The sequence below is a fragment of the Perca fluviatilis genome, chromosome 5 (assembly GCF_010015445.1).
Source record: "Perca fluviatilis chromosome 5, GENO_Pfluv_1.0, whole genome shotgun sequence".
NCBI classification, from domain to species: domain Eukaryota; kingdom Metazoa; phylum Chordata; class Actinopteri; order Perciformes; family Percidae; genus Perca; species Perca fluviatilis.
In genome coordinates this window covers 41,033,595-41,041,094 of record NC_053116.1, presented here as the reverse complement: position 1 = coordinate 41,041,094, position 7,500 = coordinate 41,033,595, and positions in this window count along the sequence as shown.

Sequence of the window (7,500 nt, the reverse complement as noted above, 5' to 3'; positions counted from 1 at the left end):
TGTGGTGTGTGTGTGTGTGTGTGTAGTGTGTGTGTTTGTGTGGTGTGTGTGTGTGTGGTGTGTGTTTGTGTGTAGTGTGTGTGTGTGTTGTAGTGTGTAGTGTGTGTGTGTGTGTGTGTGTGTGTGTATGTGTGTGTGTGTATGTGTGCGTAGTGTGTAGTGCAGCATCCTCCCTTCACCACATATAAGACTAATATAAGGAGACTATTTTATTCTGGCCTCGTTGCTTTGGGTCCCTGATGTGAAAGCTACTTTATATTCCATCATATGTTTGATACATTTTGAATGAGGACACCCAGACCCCCACACACACACACACACACACACACACACACACACACACACACACACACACACACACACACACACACCACACCCCCCACCCACCCAAAGGCCCATTCGGAGCCATCCGGCTCTGAACAACCTCCAGAGAAAGTTTGTTTTTCGAGTTCAGATGGAAAATGTGAAATCTCTTTTAGCTCTTCTCCCTCTTTAGATTCAGACAGCTGTCAGCTTCTAAATCTGTCTCATCCCTCCATCCTCCAGACCCCATCACTTCACAAGGTAGACACAACTGTGTCACACACACACACACACACAGACACACACACTACACACACCTGCTACCACAACACACACACACTACACACACACACCCACACACACACCCACACACACACTACTGACTACACACACTACTACACACATTACACACACACTGACCTATTTCATTTAGCACTTTTGAAAACAAAGTAACAAAGTGCAGCATTTGTGGATCTGATGAGACCGTCTGAAGGACCAGGTCTGGACCCAGGACCCTCAGGTGGTCTGCCTCCTATAGGATAGGACTTTCTTTGTTAACATCGGCAGCCTCTCCTCCTCCACAGTCTCCTCCTCCACAGTCTTCTCCTCCTCCACAGTCTCCTCCTCCACAGCCTCCTCCACAGCCTCTCCTCCTCCACAGCCTCCTCCTCTACTCCTCCACTTCTCCACATCCTCTCCTCCTCCACAGTCTCCTCCTCCACAGTCTCCTCCTCCACAGCCTCTCCTCCTCCACAGCCTCCTCCTCCACAGTCTCCTCCTCCACAGCCTCTCGTCCACAGCCTCCTCCTCCTCCACAGCCTCTCTTCCTCCACAGTCTCTCCTCCTCCACAGTCTCCTCCTCTACAGTCTCCTCCTCCACAGCCTCTCGTCCACAGCCTCCTCCTCCTCCACAGCCTCCTCCTCCACAGTCTCCTCCTCCACAGTCTCCTCCTCCACAGTCTCCTCCTCCTCCACAGCCTCTCTTCCTCCACAGTCTCTCCTCCTCCACAGTCTCCTCCTCTACAGTCTCCTCCTCCACAGCCTCTCGTCCACAGCCTCCTCCTCCTCCACAGCCTCCTCCTCCACAGTCTCCTCCTCCACAGTCTCCTCCTCCACAGCCTCCTCCTCCTCCACAGCCTCCTCCTCCTCCACAGCCTCTCCTCCTCCACAGTCTCCTCCTCCACAGTCTCCTCCTCCACAGCCTCCTCCTCCTCCACAGCCTCTTCCTCCACAGTCTCCTCCTCCACAGCCTCCTCCTCCACAGTCTCCTCCTCCTCCACAGCCTCTCCTCCTCCACAGTCTCCTCCTCCACAGCCTCTGACAAGCCTCCTCCTCCTCCACAGCCTCTCCTCCTCCACAGTCTCCTCCTCCACAGCCTCCTCCTCCTCCACAGCCTCTCCTCCTCCACAGTCTCCTCCTCCACAGCCTCCTCCTCCACAGTCTCCTCCTCCACAGCCTCTCATCCACAGCCTCCTCCTCCTCCACAGCCTCTCCTCCTCCACAGTCTCCTCCTCCACAGCCTCTCCTCCTCCACAGTCTCCTCCTCCACAGTCTCCTCCTCCACAGCCTCTCCTCCTCCACAGTCTCCTCCTCCACAGCCTCCTCCTCCACAGTCTCCTCCTCCACAGCCTCCTCCACAGCCTCTCCTCCTTCACAGCCTCCTCCTCCACAGTCTCCTCCACAGCCTCTCCTCCTCCACAGTCTCCTCCTCCACAGCCTCCTCCTCCACAGTCTCCTCCTCCACAGCCTCCTCCACAGCCTCTCCTCCTCCACAGCCTCCTCCTCCTCCACAGTCTCCTCCTCCACAGCCTCCTCCACAGCCTCTCCTCCTCCACAGTCTCCTCCTCCACAGCCTCCTCCTCTACTCCTCCACTTCTTCACAGCCTCTCCTCCTCCACAGCCTCCTCCTCCACAGTCTCCTCCTCCACAGCCTCTCGTCCACAGCCTCCTCCTCCTCCACAGCCTCTCCTCCTCCACAGTCTCCTCCTCTACAGTCTCCTCCTCCGGCCTCTCGGTCAAGCCTCCTCCTCCTCCAGGCCTCTCCTCCTCCACGTCTCCTCCTCCACAGCCTCCTCCTCCTCACAGCCTCTCCTCCTCCGCTCACTCCTCCACAGCCTCCTCCTCCACAGTCTCCTCCTCCTCCACAGCCTCTCCTCCTCCACAGTCTCCTCCTCTACAGTCTCCTCCTCCACAGCCTCTCGGTCAGCCTCCTCCTCCTCCACAGCCTCTCCCTCCCCAGTCTCCTCCTCCACAGTCTCCTCCTCCACAGCCTCCTCCTCCAGTCTCCTCCTCCACAGCCTCTCATCCAACGCCTCCTCCTCCTCCAGCTCTCTCCCTCCACAGTCTCCTCCTCCACAGCCTCTCCTCCTCCACAGTCTCCTCCTCCACAGTCTCCTCCTCAAGCCTCCTCCTCCACAGTCTCCTCCTCCACGCCTCCTCCACAGCCTCTCCTCCACACCTCTCCTCCTTCACAGCCTCCTCCTCCACAGCCTCTCCTCCTCCACAGCCTCTCCTCCTCCACAGTCTCCTCCTCCACAGTCTCCTCCTCCACAGCCTCCTCCTCCACAGTCTCCTCCTCCACAGCCTCCTCCACAGCCTCTCCTCCTCCACGCCTCCTCCTCCACAGTCTCCTCCTCCACAGCCTCCTCCACAGCCTCCTCCTCCACAGCCTCCTCCACAGCCTCTCCTCCTCCACAGCCTCTCCTCCTCCACAGTCTCCTCCTCCACAGCCTCTCCTACTCCACAGTCTCCTCCTCCACAGTCTCCTCCTCCACAGTCTCCTCCTCCACAGCCTCTCCTCCACAGTCTCCTCCTCCACAGCCTCCTCCTCCACAGTCTCCTCCTCCACAGCCTCCTCCACAGCCTCTCCTCCACAGCCTCTCCTCCTTCACAGCCTCCTCCTCCACAGCCTCTCCTCCTCCACAGCCTCTCCTCCTCCACAGTCTCCTCCTCCACAGCCTCTCCTCCTCCACAGTCTCCTCCTCCACAGCCTCTCCTCCTCCACAGTCTCCTCCTCCACAGTCTCCTCCTCCACAGCCTCCTGTTTCTTGTGGAGTACCCCATGGTTCCATTCAGGGCCTATTGCTCTGTATGTGCTCCCTCTGGGCTATATTCCACCAACACAATGTCTCCTAACGTTATGATACATGAATCTATCTGTCGTTATATCCGGGGATCCCAACTCTGTTGCATCCATTCTGCCTCCAGGATGTGAAATGCTCGATGGCCAAAAACTACTTACAACTGAATGACTCCTAAACAGAGGTGATTCTTCTTGGTCCCCCAAACACCACAGCGAGCATAGCTAGCCCCCTGGTCCTCTGTCTCTTACCCTGCACGGCCATGCCAGGAATCTGAGGATCTGAGAAACAGATCAGTTCAGAGGTGAACAGCTGCTTTTTTCACCTCAGGAATATTGGTAAACTGAAGCCCATCCTGTCTTCTGATGATATGAAGACTGTCACCATGGCATTAATCTCAGGGTGTAGTGCGTAGTGTGTAGTGCGTAGTGTGTAGTGTGTAGTGCGTAGTGCGTAGCGTGTGTGTAGTGTGTAGTGTGTAGAGCGTAGCGTGTAGTGTGTAGTGCGTAGTGTGTAGTGTGTAGTGTGTAGTGTGTAAGCGTGTATGTAGTGTGTAGTGTGTAGTGTGTAGTGTGTAGTGCGTAGTGTGTAGTGTGTAGTGTGTAAAGCGTGTATGTAGTGTGTAGTGTGTAGTGTGTAAAGCGTGTATGTAGTGTGTGTTGCTTTTTTCAACTCAGGAATATTGGTAAACTGAAGCCCATCCTGTTTTCTGATGATATGAAGACTGTCACCATGGATTCCTTCAGGGTGTAGTGTGGTGTGTAGTGGTGGTGTGTGGTGTGTTGCGTGGTGTGGTGTGTGTAGTGTGTAGTGTGTGGCGTGGCGTGTGGTGTGTAGTCGTGTGTAGTGTGTAGTGTGTGAGTGTGTAAGTGTGTAGTGTGTGGTGTGTGTAGTGTGTAGTTGGTGTGTAGTGTGTGGGTGTAGTGTATGTAGTGTGTAGTGTGTGGTGTGTAAGGTGTATGTGGGTGGTGTTAACTGGTTGTATTGTTTTTTAGGCTCCTGTCTCAGTGTGTGTTTAGTGTTGTGGTGTGTATTGGGGGTGGGGGGTGTGTAGTGTGTAGTGTGGGGTAGTGGTTGGGGGGTTGTGGTGTGGGGTGGGGGTGGGTGGTGTGGTGTGGAGGGTGGTGGGTGTGTGGTGGGGTGGGTGGGGGAGGTGGTGGTGGGGGGGGTGTGGGGGTGGTGGTGTGTAGTGTGTAGTGCATGTGTGTTGTGTATGGTGTTGTTTTGTGTGTGATGTGTAGGTGTAGTGGGGTTGTAGTGTGTTGTGGTGTTGGTGTGTGGTTGTAGTGTGAGGTGGTGTGTAGTGTGTGTATGTAGTGTGTGTGTGTGGGTTTGGGTGTGTGTGTGTGTTTGGAGTGTGTGTGTGTTGTTGTGTGTGTGGTGTTGTTGGGGTGTGTGTGTGTGTGTGTGTGTAGGGGGTGTGTGTGGTGTGGGGGGTTGTGGTTTGGGTGGTGTTTGTGTGTTTTTGTGTTGGTGTTGTTGATGGTTGTGTGGAGTGGTGTGTGTGTGTGGAGTGTGTGTGGTGAGTGTGTTGTGTGGTTGTGTATGGGGGGGTGTGTGTTGGTGTGGTGTGGTGTGTGTGTGGTTGGTGTGTTTTTGGGTTGTGGTTTTAGTGGTTTGGGTTGGGTTGTTGTGGGTTGTGTTTGTTTGTGGGTGTTTTTTGTTTGAGTGTGTGTGTGTGTGTGTGTGTTTGTTGTGTGTGTGTGTGTTGGTGTGGTGTGTGTGTGGTGTGGTGTGGGTTGGTGTGGTGTATGTATGTGTGTGTGTGTGTGGTGTGTAAAGGTGTGTGTGTGCTTTACCTGGTTGTGTGTTTTGGGTGGGGGGGGTGGTGTGGTGGGGTGTGGGGGGTTGGTTGGTGGGGGTTGTATGGTGTTGTTGTGTGTGTGGGTGTGGTTTTGTGGGTGTGTTGTGTGTGTGTCTTGTGTGTAGCGTGTTGTAGTGTGTAGTAGTGGTGTAGTGTGTAGTGCATAATTTTGTAGTGTGTATAGCTGTATGTGTGTAGTGGGTGTGTGTGTTATGTTGTGTAGTGTATGTGTAGTGTGTGGTGTGTAGTTGTTGGTGTATGTGTGTGTAGGGTGTGTAGTGTTTAGTGTGTAGTGTATAGTTTTGTAGTGTGTATACTGTTGTGTGTTATGTGTGTGTGTTGTGTGTGTAGTTAGTGTGTGGTGTGTATAAGTGTATGTAGTGTGTTTGTGTGGTGTGTAGTTGTAGTGTGTAGTGTGTGTTTGTGGCGTGTATGTAGTGTGTGAAGCGTGTATGTAGTGTGTGTTATGTGGGTTATTGTAGTGTGGTGTGTAGTGTGTATAGGTGTGTTGGTGTGTAGTGTGTAGTGTGTAGTGTGTGTTGTGTGTAGTGCGTAGTGTGTAGTGTGTATAGCGTGTATGTAGTGTGTAGTGTGTAGCGTGTGTTGTGTGTAGTGCGTAGTGTGTAGTGTGTATAGCGTGTATGTAGTGTGTAGTGTGTAGTGTGTAGTGTGTGTAGTGTGTAGTGTGTAGTGCGTAGTGTGTAGTGTGTAGTGTGTAGTGTGTAAAGCGTGTATGTAGTGTGTAGTGTGTAGCGTGTGTAGTGTGTAGTGTGTAGTGTGTAGTGTGTAGTGTGTAGTGTGTAAAGCGTGTATGTAGTGTGTAGTGTGTAGCGTGTGTAGTGTGTAGTGTGTGTGTTTGTTGTGTCATAATTGTGTGTAGTGTGTAGCGTGTAGCGTGTAGCGTGTAGTGTGTAGTGTGAGTGCGTGAGTTGGTGTAGCGTGTGAGCGTTAGTGTGTAGCGTGTGTAGTGTGTAGTGTGTAGTGCGTAGTGTGTTGTGTGCATAGCGTGTGTGTAGTGTGTAGCGTGTAGCGTGTAGCGTGTGTAGTGTGTAGTGCGTAGTGTGTAGTGTGTAGCGTGTAGCGTGTAGCGTGTGTAGTGTGTAGTGTGTAGCGTGTAGTGTGTAGCGTGTAGCGTGTAGTGCGTAGTGCGTAGTGTGTAGCGTGTAGCGTGTAGCGTGTAGCGTGTGTAGTGTGTAAAGTGTGTATGTAGTGTGCGTTGCTTTTTTCAACTCAGGAATATTGGTAAACTGAAGCCCATCCTGTCTTCTGATGATATGAAGACTGTCACCATGGCATTAATCTCAGGGTGTAGTGTGTAGTGTGTAGTGTGTGTGTAGTGTGTAGCGTGTAGTGTGTAGCGTGTGTGTAGTGTGTAGTGTACTGTGTACTATGAGTGTCTTCTGATGATATGAAGACTGTCACCATGGCATTAACCTCAGTGTGTAGTGTGTAGTGTGTAGCGTGTAGTGTGTAGCGTGTGTGTAGTGTGTAGTGTGTAGTGTGTGTGTAGTGTGTAGCGTGTGTGTACTGTGTACTATGAGTGTCTTCTGATGATATGAAGATGTCACCATGGCTTTAACCTCCTCCAGGCTGGATTATTGCAGCTCTCTGTACCTGGGTGTAGGCCAGTCCTCTTTGTCTCGCTTGCAGCTGGTGCAACATGCTGCAGCAAGACTTCTGATTGGCTACCATCCCTGCACTGGCTACCTATCAAATACAGGATTGATTTTTAAGATTCTTTGATTTGTTTTTAAAGCCATTCGTGGTCAGGCTCCCCAGTATATTTCAGAACTCCTCAGCCCCTTTACTCCAATTCCAGGCCTCTTTCAGATGCTCCCCTCCATGATAGTTTTAAAACACATCTCAAGACATATGTGTTCTCAATGGCCTCTGGTTGCTCTTAGAGGTTTTTAGCATTTTAATAACATATATTGTACTGTATTTTCTTGTTTTTATTGATATTTTATTGTTATTTGTGTTATTTTGTGACTCCTTTTGCTTTGAGTGTAGTTGTTGTGCTGTGTTTGTACGGTACTGTGCTGGTTTTAAACACGCTGTATGAATAAACTGGACCGAGACAAACAGGAGAGAACGGGTCTGATCAAGTCGGGAGTTGTTGCTGTCGTCCAGCGCAAGTTGTCCTCAAACCCCTAACATGCTGTCAGCTGTTCTCTTCATCGCCACGGAGACCGCGGAGGAAACGCTGATGGCCTGATGTTACCATGGAAACCACACACACAGAGAGACACACACATATACACACACACAGACACACACACACACACACACACACACACACACTCACACACACAC